Below are 24,996 nucleotides of genomic sequence, written 5' to 3' on the forward strand. Positions count from 1 at the left end.
ACCCAGCACTTGCAGATCAGAGTACCCAATGGGAAAGTTTCTGCTTAGTTGGTGAGCTCATATCTGCATTTAAGAAGGGTTAATGTGCCCACTATTAGATGAGGGACCAGACTTATGAAAGTCTTACTATTCAACCAAACCTATGTTTCTCTTGTAATTCTGTCCAGGACTGAACTGCTTAGAACCATGTGAAAGGCAGATATGCTATTGATGATATCTTAATTATAGGAACTTAAATCCTTTCTAACAGAGAAAGAGTTAAAAAAAAATTTTTTTCTACTTAGGACAAACAGCAAAGTCACTACCAGTACACATTTCAGTAAAAAACATAGGTAAAAATCTCATTTTCATTGAACAGTTTCTTTCTCCTCCAAGCTGATGAGAATTTTCATTCTGTGGATAGATGCATCCAGAGAACCTGAAATGAGCTTCCCCACATTGATTCTGCACCACTGCGCAGAGGATTAGCTCATCAGATTTAGACTTTCACTGGACACCAGATGAGGGGCATGATATATGTCAGACTGCTCTTTCAATGTACTGAAAATCTCAGATAAATGCTTATCTTTAAGAAATAAAAAATAGTTGTGAGCAAGAATTTAGAAAGCTTCCATTTGCATCACTTAGTATTTACTTAAAAGATCAATACCACAAACTGCTGGGACTTAATAAAACTGAGAGTAGTTCAGACATAAAACCTCTTAAGAAATCAAATTAAATTCTTCAAAATTACAGGCACAATACCTAAGCTTTTAAGAAGACAGGAGTGCATGTATTACAGCTGCTTCTTTCTGTCTGCTTATATCCCAAAACCTCTGGCATCGGTATCAGGAATTCTCTGTATTCTTAACCAGTAGAGACATTACATAAATGCCTTCTAAGAGTAAAACTTGCATGTGTTAGTCTTACTAGAATTTTCAGTACTCTAATTAATACATCTGACTTTAAAAAATATGGGAAAAATTAATTCTAGAGCTTATAGGCTATCAGAAAATGCTGGCTTGCAGAAGGTGCCATAACTTGGTTTATCTACACTTAGCAAAAATTTATCAGCAAAGAAAATGAATTCATGTTCACCCAGACTCATTTCTGTTTCTGAAATTTGGACACTCAATATATTTTTTAGACTTTATATATATTTATATTTCTTTTTATTTAAAAACAAAAAAACCCCACAAACAAAAACAAACAAACAAACAAATTAAAAAAAAATGTTCACAAACACTCTGTTATTCACCTCTTTAATTCTGAAAAGTCCTGAAAGTGTCACTATTTAACAAAGATCTAAGAGTTGATTTTTCCACTCACATAACCAGTGCTAGTGAAAGAAAGTTAAACATAAAACTAGTGCTTGTGCAAACTGAAAGAAGTATACAAATACTGTGGAGTGTCACACCTTTTACTGTTCGCAGTTGAGGGGTCAGAAACTTGACTGTAGACCTGGACTGGTAGATCAAAGTCTAACAAAAGATTATAGTATACAGTCTTGAAGATCCAATAATTGAGCAGTAATGAAAACTATACTATAAAATTTCTGCATTTCCCTGTATAATTTTCAAACTAGCTTAAGAGAAATACTTTGCTGCAGAAACAAGGAATTAATCACAAGACCTTGAAGGTAAAGTGCCACAAGGAGAGTTTCAGGCACGGCAGTGTTTTGGACAGATCAGGCAACACACTGCTTATTTCAAATGACTGCTCCCCACTGCTGAGCAGCAGCCTTGGAGGAGAATATTAACTGTAACTTCATGACACATAAAGAGGAACAAATTGAAAAAAGACCATTTTATACAAAATTAATTCTATTTCTACTAGTTTGTAAAAAAGACAGTTATTCTAAAATTTTGTGTTCACAACAGAAAATGTCTTGTGAAGCCACAAATGTAGCTAATCAGTTCAGTCACAATCAAGTTTTAAATTGGATTCCAACGAACCTTTCAAGTTTGGGGAATTCTGAAATGTGTACTTAACCCACTAACCCAGAAAGAAACACCTCTAATTGCCTTAATTGGGCCCAAATTCCATTTGTAAGCATGAGTTACCCTAGTGTAGGTATACAAAATTACAGTCTCAGACAAGAAAGCAGGAAGTAAAGATTTTTCTTTTTTAAAATTGACTAGATAAAATTTTATTAGGAATATAGAAACTCAGGTTACTAAATTAATCAAAGAAAAGTTAAAGAAATAGAGAAGTTTCACATTCCCCTATTAAAATACCAAGCAAAAAAGTGCCCAGATCAAAAACACATAATTGGAACATCACCTTGGTGGATTTGGATGGATCTTTATAAATTGGCTAGGGAGAGTGGCAGTCAGATGATTCAAACAAATCTTTTGTTAAAGTAGTGAGACAGACTGATGTCACTTCAGCAAAGCAGAAAGTTCTTAATTTGAATCCTTCTTTTACGTCAGTACTATGACACGAATAATTTTTTTTTTATTACATGTTTCCAACATGACTATTAGCCCTCCGGTATTTGGTATATTATTGCTATTTTTAATTATAAGTATCTGAGTAGAATAATTTGCCTTACAGCTGCCTGAATACCCAAGGTAAATCTATCATTAATTATTTCATTATCATTCATTACTCATTATTATTCTCACTACTTATTAGGAGCTTTATTTTAATCTTATCTACCTGTTCTTAAAAAAAAGTAGAGCTACACTTGTTTTCCTTTCATTTTCTCTTGTAGTGGAAAAAGTATGCTCCTCACTTTGAAACTTCTCAGTGCCCCATACAATATAAAACTGATTCCCTTAACTCTGAACTAATATGATTTAATTCCCTATTTAATTGAGTAAAGCACCTTGCATGAACCATTGAAACCAAACCATATGAAAAATTATGTGGGGTTTAGCTCCTGATTTTGAAGGTCAAAATGTTGAGACAGATCTGAATAAAGCTGATATTTCTGAGGTGTGTTTGAGAAACTGTGTTATAGGCTGGCAGAAAAAAATTGCTAAGATTTGCCAACTTAACCATGCAAGTAACTTTCCATACAGGGTCTGAGCTCTATGGAAGTCTCTATCTTGCTAGACAGCAGGGTCTATCTACAGTGCCATATTTGCTCTTGCACCAATGGGGACAACAGTGCATGGATGGGTGGATCGATCGATCGACTGATGGATGGATGAATGGATGGGAGGGTGGCAGACAAGTAGGAAGAAATAAGAACAACCTATCTTTCCACAGACAGACACTGGAAACAGAGCAAGCAAAGTGCTTGGGAACATTGTTTGTCCCTGCCACAGAAAAGCGAAGCAGGGCTGGTAGTTCTTCACAGGATTCAGAGCACCACTGAACCTTCATTCAAAGGTTATAAGCTGTTCTGTCTACCAGATGCAACACCATGTCTTAATCCCAAAGACACGTCATTCAGTATATCCCTCATCCTCTAAAAAACTAAGACCTCTCTTAGGAATCATCTGACAGCTGAAAAGAATGGGACATCACACCCTTCTATAAGTTTTTAAAAAGAAGACACAAACAATGGAAGTTTTTGCATTTATGGAATTTTAGATGTTTAATTACTTCCAGGTCCTTCTGTCAGTCTGCTCGGATTTCAGCCCAGTGAACACAAAGATTGGAGACTGACAGCCAAGTCACCCATTATCTTTCCTCAAATGTTCACTAATTAATTGTGACAACAATTTCTGAAATCCCCATAAAATGTGTTGGAGGGAGGAGAGGTGCGCGGATTATATTTCTTACCTATCTTCCCTCTCCTCAGGCACAAAACATACCCATAACCACTCAATGAATTTTGGTAATAACAGTTCTCCTTTTGCTTTGCAAGTACAGATTCCTACCCTGATTTATTGAAAGACTAAAAGACAAATTTATTTCTAATTAGTCAATTGTGTAGACCAAGTGATGCAGAAACTAATTTCCCTCCTTCTTTTAGAGCCTAGCAGGACCTACAGAACCCAGATAACATTCAGATTTTGTTAACATAAAAAATAAATCCCAAACTTTATTATACTTTCCTAGCCCTTACAGTCCTAAAGACAAATAATGCATGAATAAAATACAAGAAGCTAATTCTAAGCCTCACAGAATTACTGCTCTAATTCTCTCTCGCTGTCTCTAACTCACACTCTCTAAGGCTCCCCTTCTTACAAACACAGCAGTAGGAAAGAAGACTTGCAGGGATAAAAAGGCACTGCTGTTACAACTATTATTAAAACGCCACAAGGAATGCTGAGCCAATTGTGGCATCTGAATGGAATCTATCTTTGTTTACCTACAAGCTAAATTGTTACAAAAAGCGTAACATCAGCAAAAACAAGGCAGAGATGTCTTAGTTCTTTGTATGCTGGAAGACTTTTGTCTCAAAATTAAAGAATCCCAGCAGAAAATACCTTTAATTCCAAGGTTAGTAACCTTCAGATCTGAAAAAATAAAATGCACAATTCATCTGTATTAAGTGAGTTTTGTGGCATCAGTTCACGTTTCATTATACAGCACTCTTAATTATCAGACTAGAGCTGAAGACAGCATAGAAATAGAAAATCAAGCTTTGGTAATACACAGATTTCACAATGGAGCAGGGTTCTACCTCAAGGTGAATGTCATTTCTCAATAAATGAATGACAACTCCACCAGGTTACGGAAACACATTGGAATTAAACAGAGCAAATGCAGATCCTCCCTGTTCTTTTTTTAGCCATAGGGAAAAAATTAGATGTCTGCAGGTTCCCTTGTTTCTTCCTATTTTTCCTCCCTCACCATCCTTCTCCACTCTTCCCTTTCCTTCATTCTTCCCACACTGACTTACATAAGAAAGATGCTGAAAAGAGACTTCAACAGTCACAGAAGAGGTAAAACCTAAGCCTTGGAACAGAGGTATCATAGAAAGAAGACCAAGCCATTAACTTTTAAGTAAGGAAAGGGAAGGGGAAAACTTCTGACATACAAAGAAGCAGAGGAATAAAAATTAGTTTGGTTTCTTATTGTACCAAAGAGTCTTCACTAACCGGTTTAATCTTAGTTCTGGAGGCATTTCAAATTGTTAAGAAGGTGTATTGCATACCACATTCTCCTTTACCTCCACCCCCATATGCTTCCACCAAAAAGACACAATACTCAAACAGTCTATGAAATAAACCTATCAGCGCATAAAGATAATATGTGCCTTCAGTGCTGAATTTTCCATAGTCAGAGCAAACACAAAAACAAAGCACCCTGGCCAAGGAGATGGATGGTGTGACACAACCATGTGAGATTCAATCTCATGTGTATTTGTAGAGGAACCCAATGTACTTGTCTGTCAGCCCGCTCACCACAGAGGATGTCATCCTACAGGTGTGACAGACATCCCTTTGGAAGCTATTATAGACTTTTTGACAGAATGTAAGGAAAAAGAACTGTATTTTCCTGACCCTGTGGTTTGAAACTCTCTAAATTCTAAGAAAATTAGAACTGGACACCATGTTTTTCAAGAAACAATCACCAAACAAGCTTATTTACTGTTCAAGTACAGTCTCAAAAGTCATATTTAGGATAAGCTCCCTAATGATTCATCTTTTTCCCTAAAAATAATTTACCTACTCAACGTAAAACAGGATTGAACAGAACACAATAAAAATGCAGATTCCACATTGACTTAGTCCTAGTTTTTTCCTGAAAAGGGCAGAACTCAAAATAAGTTTTTCACACTGCTAATTCTAGGTCCTGTGTCCCAACAATCAAGCATAGGTTCACCTATCTCATTTCATTTACAATAGGCTGTTACATGTTAAATTAGGATGTTAAAAAAAGACAATAGGAATTTTACTAATTTGAATTAATGCTGCTTAATATTGTCAACAAGGCAGGCATTAAAAATAAACAAACAAACCAACAACATTTTGAAGAGAAAGTAAAGGGGCTTTGCAACTAATGACAACATCAGAAATAGAGGGTGGCACTAAAAGAGAAGAATTCTACCCAAAAGAGAGTGATGGCTTAGTGCTATGATCTCAATGAAGGCTAAATGACAATTTAAGGAAAGACACTCGCTAGGCTTAATTTAAACAGATTCTATAAATATTCGTTGGTATCATGAAATTTCTAATACCAAACTTAATGCATCTGTTCTGTCTTTGTGCAGTTACCTAGACTACAATTCTTGACACCACTGGTCTGTAATAACCTCCATCTGCTCTGCTGTCTCTGTCATTTCTTTTGCTGTAACATATTGTGACAGAGGCTTCATTTACCTAAACTTACCTTGGCAACTTGTACTTCATTAAAGAGAATCCTGCAAGCATCAGTTAAAGCTTTCTTATCTGGCCATGCATAGCTAAGCTTCATAAATCATTCTTTCACTTTCCATTCTGCAGCTTCTGGAAAGGTAACATTATTGAATTCAGATCACTGGAATAGAGCAGTACTAAAATGTTTATTGACCGGCTTTTAGGCACTGAGCTCTGCTTTGAATGCAGACAGGAATATTAGCTAAAGCTTTTGAATCTAAAAGGGATGTCACTAATATGTTTTATACATTGCTATAAATACTGTTTGATGGCAGGCCACTTTAGCAAGCTGCTACTAATATAGCTGAAACAAAGTATTAGTAGCTTATATTCCCTCCTTCCTTGTCCTTTTTTTTAACCATAGCATCTGCAAATAAAGTATTATATATTCATAGATCTAAGAGCTCAATCACAGCTCAGTAGCGCAGACTGTATCTGACAAAGGCAGCAGCAATGTGCAAGGGGACCTTAAACCAACCTTTATGTTCCCACCAGATCAGCCTGGCATTGCACCAAGACAGCACTTGGTGCAGCTCACAGCAGCTGTGGAAGTGCCAGTCACTACTACAGTGGTTCCTGGTTTCTAACACAAGAGAGTAAGTGGGGTTTCTGCTTCCATCCAGACTCCTACATAGGAATCGTATGATAACCAGCACTATATATACTGCACACAGTATTACCTCATGATAAGAATCATTTGTTATTAGAATGAAAATAATGATGAGCCCATTTACAGACAGACAGAGCTATTCTCTTTTGCATCAGATTCAGAAAAGAACCATGCCGTGCTGGCTGATGAGTCAAATCACAAGTGCTGAGCTATAACAGGGTAAGAGGAAAGGAACAGGGAAGACTATTTGCCAGACAAAAGTTAATCAACACAGAATGGCATATTTTCAGATAAAATTCAGACAATAGTTTCAAAAGAATATTTCTTGTATGAGACCACTATCCAACCTGCTCATTTTGATAATAGTAAAATACACTGGTTCAACAGTTAGTTAGGATTGAACAGTTGTAATAATGAATAACAGTCTGGGAACCTCAGAGATGAGTACAATGCTGGTCACTTGGGTTCAAGCTCTCCTCTGATTCCACAACAACTTGAACTGACATGTTCACCTTCTATGCATGCACCACTGGACTTGAGGGAATTTGGGAATAAGATTCTCCTGTTAGTGTGGTCTACTTTATATAAAAGGAAGCATTATGTAGCCCAGAGAGACAAGAAAGTACATGAAGGTCAATAAAAGACAGTCATCTAAGCAACCTAGATTTAATTACTTTTCATACATAAAAATATGCTTTATAATATGACAAAGTTCATAAAAATGCAGTGGTTTAAGATGGACAGATTATCAGTTCCTTGGAAGTCAGACAACCTCCAATAATGAGGAAAGGATCTCTGTGGGCAATGAATTACACTTCAGTGGGGGGTCATGTTCTAAACCCTGAGTTATCCAAAAGCAGCACAGAGGCTTCTGTAGCAGCTGCCTTTTTGCCCTTAAAATATCCCAATAACTGAACTAACTTCTGAATGAATGAAGTTTGAAATTAATAGTTTCAGTTCACCAAATTTAAAAAATTACTAGTTTTAAATTAATCTGAAGCAACACTGCTATATCTTTTCAATCACTATTCCCACCTCACCTGCTGAGTAAAGTAAACCTTGATTATTCACACTGGCCCACAAATCACCCATAAAGAAAAAGAAGTGGCAGGGCAATTTGGCAGGACCTATACTCCAAAAACATGTAGCTGCCTGCAACACCATTTCTCCCCCTTTAGAACAGGCTCAGTACCTAGTAGGAATTCTAATGAAATCTTAACAAACTATCAAGTTGAGTCTCTTTTCATTCCCATCCCAGCTTACTGGAGTCTGTAGCCTCTAGAAGAAAGTCTGTTCCTCCAATAGCGGCTCTTTTTGGTGGAGTCATGATGAGAGGGAAGAAGGGAATGCTGCAAGGATGGGTTGCCAGCTTGAAAATAAACTGGCTTTCATGCAGATGGTCACATATGCCCTATGGATCATGGATACAGTCAGATCCTTATGGCTGCTATTCTCTCACTGGATTTTGCATTTAAAATACAAATTATTTCTCTAGCCTGAAGAACACTAGATATATTGCAGTGGTTTATAAACAAAAACTGTAACGTGTTTTCCTAATCTTAGAATTTGCCTAACAAATAATATAAACTCACAGTTGAGAAATCTGTTATCAGTCCAGATAGCAATTTTGCCATTAAATGATGCTTAATTTTATTTAATTATAACACAAATAATGTCATTTTGACTAAATGTTGGGGGTTTTTTTGCTTTTGAAGGTTTACGCTGTTATCAACAGCAAGTCAAATCTGCAAGGAAGGTAAAATGAAACTATTATTTTTTATGATCAAGGAAACCATTTTCTTCTGGGGCTTTAATGCAATTGTTTGTGCCTGCTTAATCATGATCCCTAAAGTGGTTAAGAGGTAACCCCCCCTCCCCAAAACAGCCAATAACAATATGTCTCTAATTCAGACCTTGCATGTCATTATAGTGGTACTGGTTCTTTACCTGACTTTTCATTAGCAGACCTCAAGCTTTTCAGAAATCCCAATTCTGATCTGAAGTGGCATATAATAACTTTCTTTAGACTACAGCATCAAATCCATAGAAAAATAATACGGTCTTATTTATAGTTGGTGTCAACGGTCAGACATACTCATAAACCTTTTCCCATGAATAAAAACAACCCAAGAGTCTCTGAGGAGCTGAAGACCTGCTAAATTCACATGCCTTCTTCATTTTCGCAGCCTGGGAACATCAAAACATGTCTTCTCTTACATCTTATGTGCACAACTAGAGCACAAAACTTTTGAAAAGGGGGAAAGAAATGGGAAGTTAAAGAGTAAAGTTAGACTCACTTACAGCTCAATACACGATGAATTCAAACCCTCTAAACGAACTTCCAGGGAACTTGTTCATTCGTAGCTCTTGCAAACCAAATAAGTCAATGTATGAGTCTTTGGATACAACAATAACTTGTGAGGCTTATGTAATGTTTGTAAAAAACTTTTTGATCCTCAGGGGAAAGGAGCACATAAGGGTAAAAATAACTATCTCTAATTATAGAAGAGCTCATACTGTATCATTTTTTAAAGATGTAACCTAGAGCTTGCTGGTTTTCTGTAATTATACTAAAAATGCCTTGTACAAAACTCCTCCCCTAATAAAAATATAGAGATATGGAGAAAATAATACAAATCTCAATTTCTAAGCAATTCAGAGAGCCATACAATCATTTTTTGCTGTACAGCAGAGAGTTAAGACAATAACTATAATGACATGGATATTTATCTTATAATCTTCATATGTATATATTACAAGCAAACTGATAATTTTCCACATTATTAAAAGCTGTCTTTTATTTTTGAGTGCTCATCCTTATACTAAATTTTGCAAACTACAATTTTACTTGCAAAAATCTCTTTTGAAGTGAATTTTTATTTCATTTATTTTTAAATCTTCAGCAAGAAGAAGAAAAAAAAACACTTATGGAAAACTAATGTTTCTTCCCCCCATTTTATTGACTTTTTGTTAAAGAAGTTTTAATACTTTTGACATTCTAGTAGGAATTAGAGAACTGACAGTGGAATGAATTCTCCTAGGGATACACTTCTATGTATCCCTGAGAAATTCTGCTAAATTACATCAAGTGGTAAAATTTTGGGATAAAAACCTTAGCTTGTGGATTTAGGGTATATTTGCTGGATATTTACTGAAGAAGTCTCTGAAGAGTCCAGGTGGAACAAGACCTACCCTATGAGAGAAATGTGGGAAGTAGTGAAAAATTTTTCTCTCCTCTGTTTTCAAGCCCATTTGGCCGAATTGAGGTAGCACAAAAGTCAGAGTTAATTGAGACAAAATGAAGTCTAGGGAGGAAGAATGAGACCAGCATTCAAGTGTGGAGAGAGAGATGCTGAGCACGGATGCTACACCTGGGACACAGAAGGGTAGAGCACTATCCAAAAACAAAACAACCACAAAACTGGCTGATAGTATTTTTCTACTGCGTTTGTTTTCCTTGCACCTCTGAGTGATAAATAACTTGAAACCTATTTCAGCAACATATAGGCCTGGAAGTCTTTACTTGGTGCATGTTGTTCAAGCATACAAGTTATGTTACATATTCTTTCCTGAGCAAACAAGACTTAAAGAGATTCTTCCAAAGCAGTCAAGCAGAATAGAGCAGATACAGAAAGGAGTATCAGATGAACTCTCCGAAAGCATGGTAAGGACTGTGTTACAGCAGATATACCCATACTCCTCTCTGATCAAACTGGAGTCAGACCATGCTTTCAAACCCCTGCAAAATTCCCTAGTCAACACTCACCAGAAGGGCTTTTGGCTGCACCTTGTTTATAATGAAAATACACATCTATAAATGAATGGCAGTAATGCCCTGATTTTGAATACGTCCGAAGAAATTTCTTTCAAATATGTCTATAAAGCACCAACTGATCTTAAACAGGTTTAAAATTTTAACTCATCGTCATGGCTGGGCTTCGCAAACGAAGATTTGGGAAAGACTCTACCCACATTTGCTACAGGCACGCTGGTGGCTAAAAAGGCCAATACGAGATAGACAAGTCCAGTTGCAAAAGGCACAGCAGAAAGACTCTTAGGTGGTATTGACAAGACACGATTCTTTCTGCGTTGCCTTTTCTCCTCAAGAGTGATCCTGCGTGCGTTCTCAAAAGCATCAGCAGCGTTATAGATGGTGTGTCTCCAGATCTCCCGATTGGAGACCAGAGTAGACCAGTTATGTTGATCAATATGGCCAAGGCTGAGATGTTGTTTCAGGGAGTCCTTGTATCTTCTCTTTGGGGCTCCTCTCATGCGGCAGCTGGTGGCAAGTTCACCATAAAGCAAGATCTTAGGGAGGCAGTGGTCCTTCATCCTGGAGACTTGTCCTGCCCAGCGCAGCTGTGTTCTCAGCAACATGGCCTCAATACTCGTGACTGCTGCCTGTTCTAGAACAGACGTTGGTCACATGATCTGACCAGTGGATGTTCAGGATTGTACGGAGGCAGCGTTGATGGAAGCGTTCTAGGAGTCGTAGGCGGTGGTGGTAAATGACCCATGATTCAGACCCATATAAAAGAGAAGACAGCACTATGGCTCTATAAACACTTATCTTGGTACTTTTCTTCAAGTGTTTATTTCGCTCTTTATGGAGTTTTCCAAAAGCTCTACATGCCTTTGCTAACCTGTTGTCTATCTCTTCGTCAGTCTTACCGTCCAAGGAGATGAGGTTACCTAGGTAATTAAACCGCTGGACTGATTTGAGCTCTCATTCACCAATGGTGATATGGGGATGATGGAAGACTTCCTGAGGTGTAGGTTGATAGAAAACTTCTGTCTTTTTCAAACTGACTTCCAGTCCAAAAAGCTCAGCAGCCTCTGCAAAAGCAGGCTGCAAAGCAGCCTCTGCAAAGCAGGTTCTTGCACCAACCCTCTTCACAATCTTTTTCAGCATGATGCTCTAAAGGGTCACGGCAGACCTTGATGAAGAAGATGGTATCTACATCTGATATCATGCCGATGGAAGCCTATTCAACCTAAGGTGACTGAAGGCCCACACTAAGACCTTAAACCATCTTGTCCGGGAGCTGCTTTACACTGATGACGACGCCCTCGTCGCCCACACAGAAGCAGCTCTGTAGTTTAAAATTGTAACTAGTAAGGTAAAAAATACCATTTTAGTCATGAATCAGGTTGTTTTCATATGCCAACATGCCAAATCTACAAATGTGATAGGCTAGCAAAATCATTAAAAACGATGACAAAAAGACATCTCCACAAAAAAAAACCAAAAAAAAAATTCCTAGCTATATAAAAACTATTAAAAACATCAAGCTCCCTTATGCCAAGAATACAAAATACAGTAAAAGTTGGAAAGACAGTACAACACACAAGTAATTGTTTTAACAGGAATTCTGCTACTATTATTAAACATCCATATATCTGACAATGCTGATTTCATTTTGCATGATAAAACCCCTCAGTGTCATTATCTAATCTTGTTTTAGGCCATTATTAAGTTTTTATAAAGAAACAGATTATCCATAATGTGGCTTTTCATTCACCCGTTAGCCATAAGCAGTTACTCATAATCATATTGTTGTTACCTCAAAGAATTTAATCAGGCTTTGTGTTTGGATGATCATGCAGACTATGATTACTCTGAAGGAAAAGAAAAAAGAAAAAAAATAATCTGCCACTTCCCCGTTCTGTACCCTCCCTGAAAACAGATAGGAGAAGGTGCTACCTGCTGAAATTCTGAACAAGGAGATCCAAATTCTGAGCTTCTGTTACAGTCCGTAGCTAATGGCATGGGGCAGCGATGGGTGGGGACAGGTCTGGCAAAAAGAAATACAAAAGTAGTTAGTGATTGGCAGTAATATCTTAGCATAGGAACTGTTTCAGTACCATTCAGCAAGCATCCACTGACTCGGATGGACTATGACCCATTCAACATCAAATGCAGGTCTTGCTGATCGGTAAAAATACAGCACTAAGCTTGTGCTGAATTCTGCTTTCTTTGTAGCTCTTTGATAACAGCAAATGACAAAACTTGTCCTGCCTTGGAAAAAAACTTTCTCCCAAAAGCATTCCATAGCAGAAATAAAACCCTAAGCAAACAAGAGGTCTGGATTCCTTGCAAAACCACATAATGCACACACAGTTTGAGGAACAAATATCTCATAGGCCTTCTTCACATGTGGAGAACTCAGTGCCTTTTCAAAGGCAGCGGCCATTCCCGTAAATATACTTGCCTGTCTGTAATTAATCACCTCACAGTGCATACTACAGTAGAGTTTTAATCCTTGTATATTTAATTTTAACATGATTGGAGAAGAAGGAGTTAAATTATTATTTGTACTAACTTCTGCAACAGCCTTCACTTCTGGTCATAGAAAGAATATATGGTTAAATATCAGTGCTATGTATTTAAGACAAACACTATTTGTATACAGGGTTCCTTGTGTTCCTGTAATTACTCAGCAGAAGGGATGTTTTTTTGTTGTCATTTATTTTTGCTGCATTATACTAGTTCCCCACACCCCAGATGCTTTCTTAACTTGCCTTAAATGCATTCACTTTTCACATCTGTATGGAACATACCAGCTTGTGTTATTACAGTTTCTACTGATACCTCCAACATATAATGTTTTATATCTTAACAAAAATCTTCAGTGCAATAAAACAAATTGCAAGAAAAGCTTCTTTTGGTTTTTAAATTGCCTTTATAAAGTATATCACTAAAGCAAACTAACACTATAGGGCAAATGGCAACTGCATGAAATTAATACATTCATTGAAATTGTTCATACTTGAGAGGCCCCTTCTTTCCATGGAAAAGGGTTAAAAGCATTTAATGGTCTGGGTTAATAATGGTCAGGTTACTGAGTCAATTGAGTGATGAATTGAGAAAAATCTTTAATGCTGGATAGAGTGCTTGACCTGCACTTTCAAAGGCAAAAGCTAAAAATGCCTTTCCTTTAAAACACCGAGCAACCTTCGGTGATCTGTGCTTATGCAAATGTTTGATTGACACCTGTCTGGTGGGTCACTATGATGAGCAAGACATTGGTTATTCTTAAACCTGAAAAAAAATTATGGAAAAAATGAAATACACTGATAATCAAGACCAGAATTTTCAGGAAACATCTTTAATTTATTCTCAGGGGAATTTAATAGCCTGCCTTCCAAAAGGTTTGGCTTTTTTAAGTCCCAGACCTAAAAGGGTAACTTTTTCATCCATATTTATGCTTTAACACACATCTTTAGCAGCAACATCCACATTACCAAAACTGAAATCACAGAAAGAAAAGTATCAAGGGAATACTTCACTTGCGAACAATTGCAGACGACGATATTTTCTGACTTAAATAGAGGCCCTACTGTGAGCATGGGGGAAAGGATGAGCAGAGATGAGAAAACATAAGTGCAACCTATGGTATGTTAGGCAGGAGGTGTACTCTAGTACACAGAGAGGTTCAGCTGTGAGTCATCTCTGGGAAGAGCAGCAGATGCAGAAAAATGCTATTGCTAGAAATTCAGCATTACTGCTTTTTGGGAAATCAAAGTAATGTTATCTCTCAGATTCACTTACTAAGTACCTATAGTTTTTGACCCTGAGTATTCCCATTAAAAAAAAAATAAACCAAGTATAGATGTATCACTCCAAATATACAATTTATGCTTCTTATGTCTTTATCTACAAAGTTTCTTCCTATGAAAGGAAAAAAAATCGGTGTTCAAAGCTTCCTCATATGGTGAAAAAGCTGAAATACGAAATTCAAATTAAAGAATGTCTTTCTAGCTTTAAATTAGGAAAGCACTTGAGCTCAAGCACAGTGTTAAACTCCACACCATGGATAGCGTCACGGTCAAAGAGATTATTCATACATTTAGAGATATTTCAGTGTCTTCACAAATTTAGACTCTTGAACTAGTATTAAGTACAGCTACGTGAAGCTGAACTTTCACAGTTCTTAGCCTGGATCTGAAATGTCCTCACCTTGTGGCTTTGGCTTATTCATTTGTATAGGCACCTTCATTTCCACTTGTAAGGTAAAAAAATATTTAGCTGCATTACCAGAAGTGTATTACCTGAAATTTTTTACATGCTTTGAAGATGAAGGAAACATAAATTTACTTAACATATGTTATTATTAAAGCTGTGCCTGAGCCAGAAAGCTTAATATTTTCAATTTATAAACTAGATCAGGATTAACTACAAACTGCTCTAGAACCATCACAACTTGCTCTTCTGTCTAGGTCTTATATCTTTCATCAGGAGTACTGGACAGCAATAACTAAAAAACTGTTACTGCTTCATTCATAACCATGACTGATGATACAACCTGGGTTTTAGGAAAAATAATAAATAAAGATCCTCATGTTTACAAAAAGCAAATGTTAATGTACGAGTTCTGGAATATCATAATTCAAAAATATCATGCACCTTTAGAGAACACATGTGTAATCTATTTCCTTCGGGTCTAGAGAGAGTTAACTTCTTGTCGCAGTCACGGTGAGACTGGACTGTTTGCTAAAGAGGATGAGCTATGAGGTAGACCAAAACTCCTCTCTCTCTGCAATTGTAATGTCAAATTAAGGGGCTTTACTCGAGGAAAATGTGGAAAAACAGAAGAAATAACAACCCTTTATTAAAAGATGTATGTATGTTAGCAAAAAACAGTAACAAGAAACAACAATAACAACAACAAGTCTAAATGGATACTCCTCTGTCCGTTAGCACAGTCCTAATTGTGGCCTGCCGGGGATGTTGTTGGGTCGCTGGAAGGTGCAGGGTCTGCAACACCCGGTGGTGGCCTGCAGGGGCGCTGTGGGATCGCTGGAAGGTGTAGGGCCTGCAACACCCGGTGGTGGCCTGCAGGGGCGCTGTGGGATCGCTGGAAGGTGCAGGGCCTGCAGTGCCTGGTCGTGGTCGGTAGGGGGCGCTGTGGGATCGCTGGAAGGTGCAGGGCCTGCAGTACCCAGTTGTGGTCGGCAGGGGGCGCTGTGGGCTCCGGCAGCCACCGCGTGGGCAGAGGGGTCTGGAGGGAGCAGCCCCGGCCCACAGGAGAAACCAAGAGGGAAACAGGGAGGGGGGACCCCCTCTCCTCAATGGAGGGAAGGGGTGAGAGGAGAAAAAACAAAGTTCACCCCCCTCAAGAGGACTCACTGTTCCCAGATGACAGTACTTCCAAGGTTCTCCGCCCTTCAGCTAGCATGGACCTCTCTGATGAAAAGAAGCAACAAAGACTCGTCGGCCCCGGTGGGAATGATACGGCACTGGCAGCGTAGCGTCGGCAGGCAGGTCCCACCAGGACGGAAAAACCAGGGAAGAGAGTTGGCTCCCAGACCCTCCTCCGGAGATGCCCGAAGAAAACAGTCCCCGTCCCTGTCCCGGTCCGAACACCCCGCCGTCTCTCCTGTCCTCCCGTCTCAGTCTCCCACATTCCCCCATCCCCCGGCAGTTAAAGGCCCATTAACTGATCGGCCAGTTCCTTTGTAAGGCTAATCGACTCCCTTCCCCCCTTCGAACTCTGTTTCTCTTACAGGGAAAGCAGGGGAAGGGAAAATTCCTCTCTCAGATTTATAACCCATAACATTATCCACCCCTAATTTTCTCTCCCATGCTTTCACACGTTATCAGATTAAATCTTTGAACTCCCTACGTACATGCATCATCCTAACTAAGTACATATCCGCTAATAGGTAGATACAGATACAGTGTCACATACGGATACAAGTATACAGTTGCAGCCAGTTTATCCAAGAATAAGGTCCCCTTGAGGTATGCACCGAGTTTCTCCATCTTCCTGCATCACCCACCAGGTGCAACCAGGCCCTTGGGCAAAAACAATCCCACGAATGGGTTTGCGTTTGCCCGAGGCAGGGTTAATCCAAACCTTTTTCCCTAACATGCCCCTTATGTGAATCACTGGGACCTTGTCTCCATCCACGGTGTGGAGGGACTCTGATTGGGCAGGGCCAGCTCGGTTGATGGAGCCTCTGGTGTTAACCAGCCATGTAGCCTCTGCTAGATGCTGATCCCAGTGCTTGTCTGTCCCTCCACCCAGTGCTTTCAGGGTGGTTTTCAATAGTCCATTATGCCGTTCAACTTTCCCTGCGGCTGCTGCATGGTATGGGATGTGGTACACCCACTTGATGCCATGCTCCTCTGCCCAGGTGGCAACTAAGCTATTTTTGAAATGAGTTCCGTTATCTGATTCGATGCGCTCTGGGGTGCCATGTCGCCACAAGACTTGCTTTTCAAGGCCCAGGATGGTATTTCGGGCGGTAGCATGAGGCACCGGATACGTCTCCAGCCATCCAGTGGTGGCTTCCACCATGGTAAGCACATAGCACTTACCTTGGCGGGTTCGTGGCAGTGTGATGTAATCAACTTGCCAGGCCTCTCCATACCTATACTTACTCCAACGTCCACCATACCATAGGGGCTTCAGTCTCTTAGTCTGTTTAATGGCAGCACAGGTCTCACAGTCATGAATAATCTGGGAAATAATGTCTTTGGTTAAGTCCACCCCTCGGTCTCGTGCCCATCTATGGGTAGCATCTCTGCCCTGATGGCCTGAGGCATCATGGGCCCACCGTGCTAGGAACAACTCTCCTTTGTGCTGCCAGTCCAGGTCCACCTGGGACACCTTGACTTGTGCAGCTCGGTCTGCCTGTTCATTGTTGCGGTGCTCCTCATTGGCTCGGCCTTTGCGCACATGGGCGTCTACGTGGCGGACTCTCACAGTCAACTTCTCTGTCCGGGTGGCAATGTCTTGCCACGTATCAGCGGCCCAGATGGGTTTTCCCCTGCGTTCCCAATTGGCCTTCTTCCATCTGTCCAGCCATCCCCACAGAGCATTGGCCACCATCCATGAGTCGGTGTAGATGTAAAGCTTTGGCCACTTCTCCCGTTCAGCAATGTCCAATGCTAACTGGACAGCTTTGAGCTCTGCGAATTGGCTCGATTCTCCTTCTCCCTCAGTAGCTTCTGAAACTTGTCGGGTGGGGCTCCATACAGCTGCTTTCCATTTACGTTTCATTCCTACAAGGCGACAGGAACCATCAGTAAAGAGGGCGTAGCGCATTTCCTCTTTTGGTAGTTTATCGAATTCTGGGGCTTCCTCAGCCCGTACCACCTGCTTTTCTTCCTCTTCATCTGCTAGACCAAAACTCTCACCTTCCGGCCAGTTTGTGATGATTTCTAGGATCCCAGGGCGATTCAGATTTCCAATACGGGCGCGCTGCGTGAGCAGAGCGATCCACTTACTCCATGTAGCATCAGTGGCATGATGTGTGGTGGGTGCCTTTCCCTTAAACATCCAGTTCAGCACTGGTAGTCGAGGTGCCAGGAGCAGCTGTTCTTCTGTGCCAATCACTTCGGAGGCAGCTTGTACTCCTTCATAAGCCGCTAGGATCTCCTTCTCTGTTGGGGTGTAGTTGGCTTCAGATCCTCTGTAGCTTCGACTCCAGAACCCAAGTGGGCGGCCTCGAGTCTCACCAGGTACCTTTTGCCAGAGGCTCCAGGAGAGACCTTTATTCCCAGCTGCAGAATAGAGCACATTTTTTACATCTGTCCCTGTCCTGACTGGTCCAAGGGCTACAGCGTGTGCAATCTCTTGTTTAATCTGTTCGAATGCCTGTTGCTGTTCAGGGCCCCACTGAAAATCATTCTTTTTCCGAGTTACCAGATAGAGGGGACTTACGATTTGACTGTACTCCGGGATGTGCATCCTCCAGAAACCTATGGCACCCAGAAAAGCTTGCGTTTCCTTCTTGCTGGTTGGTGGGGCCATTGCTGTGATCTTATCAATGACTTCTGTCGGAATCTGACGACGCCCATCTTGCCATTTCACCCCCAGGAACTGAATCTCTCGGGCAGGCCCCTTAACTTTACTCTTCTTTATGGCAAAACCGGCTCCCAGGAGGATCTGGATGATTCTCTTCCCTTTCTCGGAAACCTCCTCTGCTGTGTCCCCCCATATGATGATGTCATCAATGTATTGCAGGTGTTCTGGAGCCTCACCCTTCTCTAATGTGGCCTGGATCAGTCCGTGACAGATGGTGGGACTGTGTTTCCACCCCTGGGGCAGTCGGTTCCAAGTATACTGCACGCCCCTCCAGGTGAAAGCAAACTGTGGTCTACACTCTGCTGCTAAGGGAATGGAGAAGAATGCATTTGCAATGTCAATAGTAGCATACCACTTCGCTGTCTTGGACTCCAGCTCATACTGGAGCTCCAACATGTCTGGAACAGCGGCGCTCAGCGGCGGGGTGACTTCATTCAGGCCACGATAGTCCACAGTCAGTCTCCATTCTCCGTTAGACTTACGCACAGGCCAGATGGGACTGTTGAAGGGTGAATGGGTCTTGCTGATCACCCCTTGGCGCTCCAGCTCACGGATCATCTTATGGATGGGGATCACAGAGTCTCGGTTCGTCCGGTACTGCCGGCGATGCACTATTGTAGTGGCGATTGGCACTTGCTGTTCCTCGACTTTCAGCAACCCTACGGCCGAAGGGCTCTCCGAGAGGCCGGGCAACAAGTTCAACTGTTTAGCCGCCTCGGTCTCCACAGCAGCTATTCCAACAGCCCATCTATGTCCCTTGGGGTCCTTGAAGTACCCGTTCTTGAGATAGTCAATGCCCAGGATACATGGGGCATCTGGACCAGTCACAATGGGGTGTTTCTGCCAGTCTTTCCCGGTCAAGCTCACCTCAGCTTCCACCATGGTCAACTCTTGAGATCCTCCAGTCACCCCAGAAATGGAAATAGTCTCTGGTCCCACATGTCCCGAGGGCATTAACGTACACTGAGCGCCAGTATCAACCAAAGCCTGATATTTCTGTGGGTCTGATGTGCCAGGCCATCTGATCCACACAGTCCAATAGACACGGTTGTCCCGTGCCTCTACCTGGCTAGAGGCAGGGCCCCTCTAACACTCGTCTTCATCCTGCCAGTCACCGTTTCCCTCTTGTGAATGTCGACAGGAGGAACCCTCTAGCGGATCAGATCCCTGCCCGCAGGATACTGGTACGGCACTCACTTTCGCAGACTTCCCCTTTTCTTTCTCCTTCAGCTCTTGCACTCGGGCTGCTAGGGCACGGGTAGGTTTCCTGTCCCACCGTCTCATGTCTTCTCCATGGTCAGTTAGGAAGTACCACAACTCAGTTCGTGAGGTCTGTCCACTCTCTCTAGCTGGAGGGCGTCTGGTTTTCACTGGGGCCATATGGAAATTGTTTCCCTCGATCTTCTCTTTCAAGCCCGTAGTTAATTCCTTGAGTTCATTAATCATTGTCTCTACAGAGGAGATACGGGCCTGTAGTGGTCCTTCGATCATACTGTCGTACAATCGAAGTTTGTTTATTACAGACATCACTGGCTCCCGCTTCTCCCCAGCCTGCAAGGATGTCAGGTAACCTTTATGTGTGGACGGCCCCATACGTGTGAAGCTCCACCACATCTGTGGTGTACACTTGACCTTGTCAGGATCGTTGGTAGGTTGCCCATCCCTTCCAAACAATACTTCCAGCAATGCCAGTTCTCTCAACCGTAGGATTCCTTCTTCTATGGTCTTCCAGTTCTTGGTATAATGATCTGACTGCAAGGACTCTCTGTAAATGAACCTCTCCCTCACACCATCCAAAAGCCGTGCCCAGAGAGACAGGGGCTTCGATTCCTTCACAAATGCCTCCTCAATGCCCACATCTTGGGCAATAGATCTCAGGAACCTCGCTTCACCGCCGTCAAGGTTTACAGCATCGCCTGTAGAGTCCCAAACTCGGATCATCCAGGCCAGAACGGGCTCACTCGGACGACGAGCAACGTCTGTCCGTAAATTCCGGAGGTTATTGTACGATAAAGACTCAGTGATGATTTCTGGCTCTGGAGCAGCCGTTTGTGGAGACCCTGACTCTCCATCATCGTCAACTGGGCGAACTGATTTGGCTTTATATTTCTTCCTTTGGATAGGGGCAACCTCCGTTGGCTTAGTCTGCCCCTTAGTTTTGGCCTTATCCTGAGTCACCTTGGTACCAGGCATCTTGTTCTCATCTTTCCCTTTCCCCTGGAAGTGCTGCACCATACCGAGCAACTTCCTGTAGGCAATGGCCAAGGCCCCACATGCAGCTGCCAACTGCCTTTCCATGGATCCATCACGACCTCTCTCCCTCACGGCTTTCATTATTTTTGTAGGGTTCAGGAGTTGTTCAAGGGTAAGCTTCCATGTTATGGGAGCTGAGCAACTTTCTAGGAATTTACCCATGTCCTCCCATAACCCATGCCACTCGAGGTTTTCCGCCCCTGGGACAGGCTCCTGAATGCCTTCTCGGTAATTCTTGGCCTTGGCTTGGTATATCAGATATACTATAATGGCACAAACTAGGATGAAAAGCCCAACAATTGAAATGTCTCTGACATCTAAAAAAGATTTAAACTTCCCAGAGGCCATTGTGTTGTACCCAAAAGGGAACTGAATAAAAGGTTGGGCGCATGCATTCTCCTGTGTGTCTCCATAGGAATTGGTGCTATTATCCTTAAAACCCCAGAGGAAACAGCTTAGGCTAGAGCAGTAGTGCATCCTCGAGGACATATTCCGGATGAAAATCACAGGTGCTGAGTTTGCCGTGTCATATACCCAATGCACAAACTCAAAGGTACTTATCGCAATGAGGGTCCTAGTATCTGAACTGAAATACATTGACAGGTGGGACAGATATCTTGGCATGGTTATATACCAGAGGACAGCAGCAACCCCTGACATCATGGTGCCTACAAGTTCAAAACGCGTGTCAATCACACAAGGGGTTCAAACTGCGTGTAACTCACACAAAGGGTAGTTATTCTTTTTCCACCTTTCCTCTTTCGTGCCCCACGTTGGGCGCCAAAAATGTCGCAGTCACGGTGAGACTGGACTGTTTGCTAAAGAGGATGAGCTATGAGGTAGACCAAAACTCCTCTCTCTCTGCAATTGTAATGTCAAATTAAGGGGCTTTACTCGAGGAAAATGTGGAAAAACAGAAGAAATAACAACCCTTTATTAAAAGATGTATGTATGTTAGCAAAAAACAGTAACAAGAAACAACAATAACAACAACAAGTCTAAATGGATACTCCTCTGTCCGTTAGCACAGTCCTAATTGTGGCCTGCCGGGGATGTTGTTGGGTCGCTGGAAGGTGCAGGGTCTGCAACACCCGGTGGTGGCCTGCAGGGGCGCTGTGGGATCGCTGGAAGGTGTAGGGCCTGCAACACCCGGTGGTGGCCTGCAGGGGCGCTGTGGGATCGCTGGAAGGTGCAGGGCCTGCAGTGCCTGGTCGTGGTCGGTAGGGGGCGCTGTGGGATCGCTGGAAGGTGCAGGGCCTGCAGTACCCAGTTGTGGTCGGCAGGGGGCGCTGTGGGCTCCGGCAGCCACCGCGTGGGCAGAGGGGTCTGGAGGGAGCAGCCCCGGCCCACAGGAGAAACCGAGAGGGAAACAGGGAGGGGGGACCCCCTCTCCTCAATGGAGGGAAGGGGTGAGAGGAGAAAAAACAAAGTTCACCCCCCTCAAGAGGACTCACTGTTCCCAGATGACAGTACTTCCAAGGTTCTCCGCCCTTCAGCTAGCATGGACCTCTCTGATGAAAAGAAGCAACAAAGACTCGTCGGCCCCGGTGGGAATGATACGGCACTGGCAGCGTAGCGTCGGCAGGCAGGTCCCACCAGGACGGAAAAACCAGGGAAGAGAGTTGGCTCCCAGACCCTCCTCCGGAGATGCCCGAAGAAAACAGTCCCCGTCCCTGTCCCGGTCCGAACACCCCGCCGTCTCTCCTGTCCTCCCGTCTCAGTCTCCCACATTCCCCCATCCCCCGGCAGTTAAAGGCCCATTAACTGATCGGCCAGTTCCTTTGTAAGGCTAATCGACTCCCTTCCCCCCTTCGAACTCTGTTTCTCTTACAGGGAAAGCAGGGGAAGGGAAAATTCCTCTCTCAGATTTATAACCCATAACACTTCTATATTTATTTTTCTTAAAATACACTGTTTGTTCCTCCATAGAGGACAGCTTTTGGTTCTTCCATTTTTCTGTGCGTGCCAAACTTTCTCATATCAAAACGATGGGAACACATAGTACAAAGCACTAGCAAACATCAACGAGATAGTTATTGGCAGACAGTGTTTTGACATGTAAATAATTATAAGAGTCTATCTTTCCTTCAGTCTGCAATCGCAGGGTAGAGAGGAGGACAGGTGCATATTTCAAGCTCTGTTAAGCACTAAAATTTTAAAGTGTCTCTCTGGACCTGGATTTGGATTGATGGTTGATGTATCATCAGTTACTTAGAAATCTTGAAAAATTCTGCTAACAACGCAGCCAACATCCTACAAACATTGTCCCTTGTACTTTTTCCTATCAGCAGTTAACACAAAGAGTTGCTTCTAACTAAACTGCAGTGCAGGGGGAAAAAAGTAAATAGATGCAGCAATGAGCTGAGCTATTGGATAAACAGAAAGCTTGCAGGAAGAAAGTGAATAGAAGCAAAATGAAGATAAAGAACCAAGACATACACTGTTGGTAAAGGAAGCAATTACCAAACCACAAGCAGTCTTTATTTTGCATGAAGTCATCTGCACTTCTAACACTGGCTCAGCAAAAGGACTTCTTTCATTAAAATAACCGAATTTGGTCAAATGATATTGGGTCCTTTTAGCTTGGACTTGCCCAATTTTTACAGAGAATTCAGCATTAGCTTAGAGCACAATTTCGGTATTTTGCAAAATGAAGGTACTTCTTGGTCCAACAGTGTCATGTGTTATTTACACATTAATCTAGGACATGAGCTTCTTCATGGACTACTTTAGGAAAGAAATAGCATGCTAATACAGAATTTTCATCCTGAATTACTCCAGTAGATTCCACATCAACATAAGAGCAAATTTTTCATATCGAGAAATTCTTGGAATAACCCATAACATCACGAAGTAGGTAAAAGATCACAGCATGTTTAATGAATTATATAGGTACAGTACTTAACTTCTTCATCAAGAAGCTTAGTAACCTCAGATCAACAAATAAGCAAGATTTTTCCAGAGATGAAATCTTAACAGTGTTTCTCCAGTATTACTTGATACCATTCCTCACTTCCTGTCCATCACAGTAATATACAAATCAGTTATTATTAAGTGCAGTATACGTGTCCAAGGAACAAGTATTTAGGGGCACACACAAGTATGCTGGTAAAAATACTGTTTTCAGGCCACATTGTGCATTGGCTCATACTCTCAAACAATATCCGCAGGCTCTGTTTCACACACGCTTGGAAAAACAAGTGAGAAGAGTCTGCTATGAATTATCCTTTCTATTACCCAACCAAGCTAAGTACTAAGGCAAAGGGAACTATCAGCTCCAGTAAGTCTCCCTGGAACAGCTGAGAGCTAAGCTGCACAACAGCTTTGCTGACTCAGACAATGAGGCCTTGGGCAGACACTGAATGTCCTTAATTTCTCCATTCACCTACTGGAGGTTTTGCCCCTGCTGGCAGGCAAGCTGAAGTGCTAGCTCTCTATTTATTTCAGGCCATATAAACAAACACAGCTGGCCTAGTTTGAAGCAGATTAAGAAAAACTACAAAACCTTCATGGGCAGACTGCATGAATAGCAAACTCTACATACAAACATAGCAGAGCATTTTCCAGCCACCAGGGTTATTTGGGCCTCAAACAGCTACAGAGATTAAACCTGCTGATTGCTGCTTGTATCCTCTTGTCCACATAAAATATGGACTAGCTCTTCTGGGAAATGCTTCATCTCTACTGTCCTCAGAAACACCAGGGGTAATTATGTGAGGCCTCCAAATACTCACCATGCTTCAGGAAGGTGTTCAGACTAGAACTTGAAATCTTGCTCTATTTTGAATGCCAGTAGAGTGCATGATTGATTTTCACTCATAAAAATTATTGGGAAAAAACAGAGTGATCAATGAATTACAGCTTATCCTCAGTCCAGTCCACGACCAAGGTATAAGAGTTAAGGGAAGATATTTGTTTCTGGAAATCAAAGACTTAGAACCTGGATGAAGAGTTTGAAGATTTGGACCTTGTGACTGAGAAATGAGAAGAGTACAAACAAAACCTACAGAGACATACAAAATAATAATAAAAAAAATACAAATTGGATAGTACTATTTACCGCAATTTATAATACAAA

At 41.6% G+C, this 24,996-nt stretch overlaps 1 long non-coding RNA gene across 1 annotated transcript; it reads right to left on the reverse strand.

Annotated features, from left to right (window-relative positions):
- Nucleotides 1-16,960: 16,960 nt before the first annotated feature.
- LOC116786427 lies at nucleotides 16,961-24,687 on the reverse strand. The gene is made up of 3 exons (XR_004356922.1): nucleotides 24,677-24,687; nucleotides 19,905-19,912; nucleotides 16,961-17,039 (listed from the first exon to the last, which is right to left on the reverse strand). It is a non-coding gene; the product is annotated as an uncharacterized LOC116786427 (long non-coding RNA).
- Nucleotides 24,688-24,996: the final 309 nt, after the last annotated feature.

The sequence above is a fragment of the Chiroxiphia lanceolata genome, chromosome 4 (assembly GCF_009829145.1).
Source record: "Chiroxiphia lanceolata isolate bChiLan1 chromosome 4, bChiLan1.pri, whole genome shotgun sequence".
Lineage (NCBI taxonomy): Eukaryota > Metazoa > Chordata > Aves > Passeriformes > Pipridae > Chiroxiphia > Chiroxiphia lanceolata.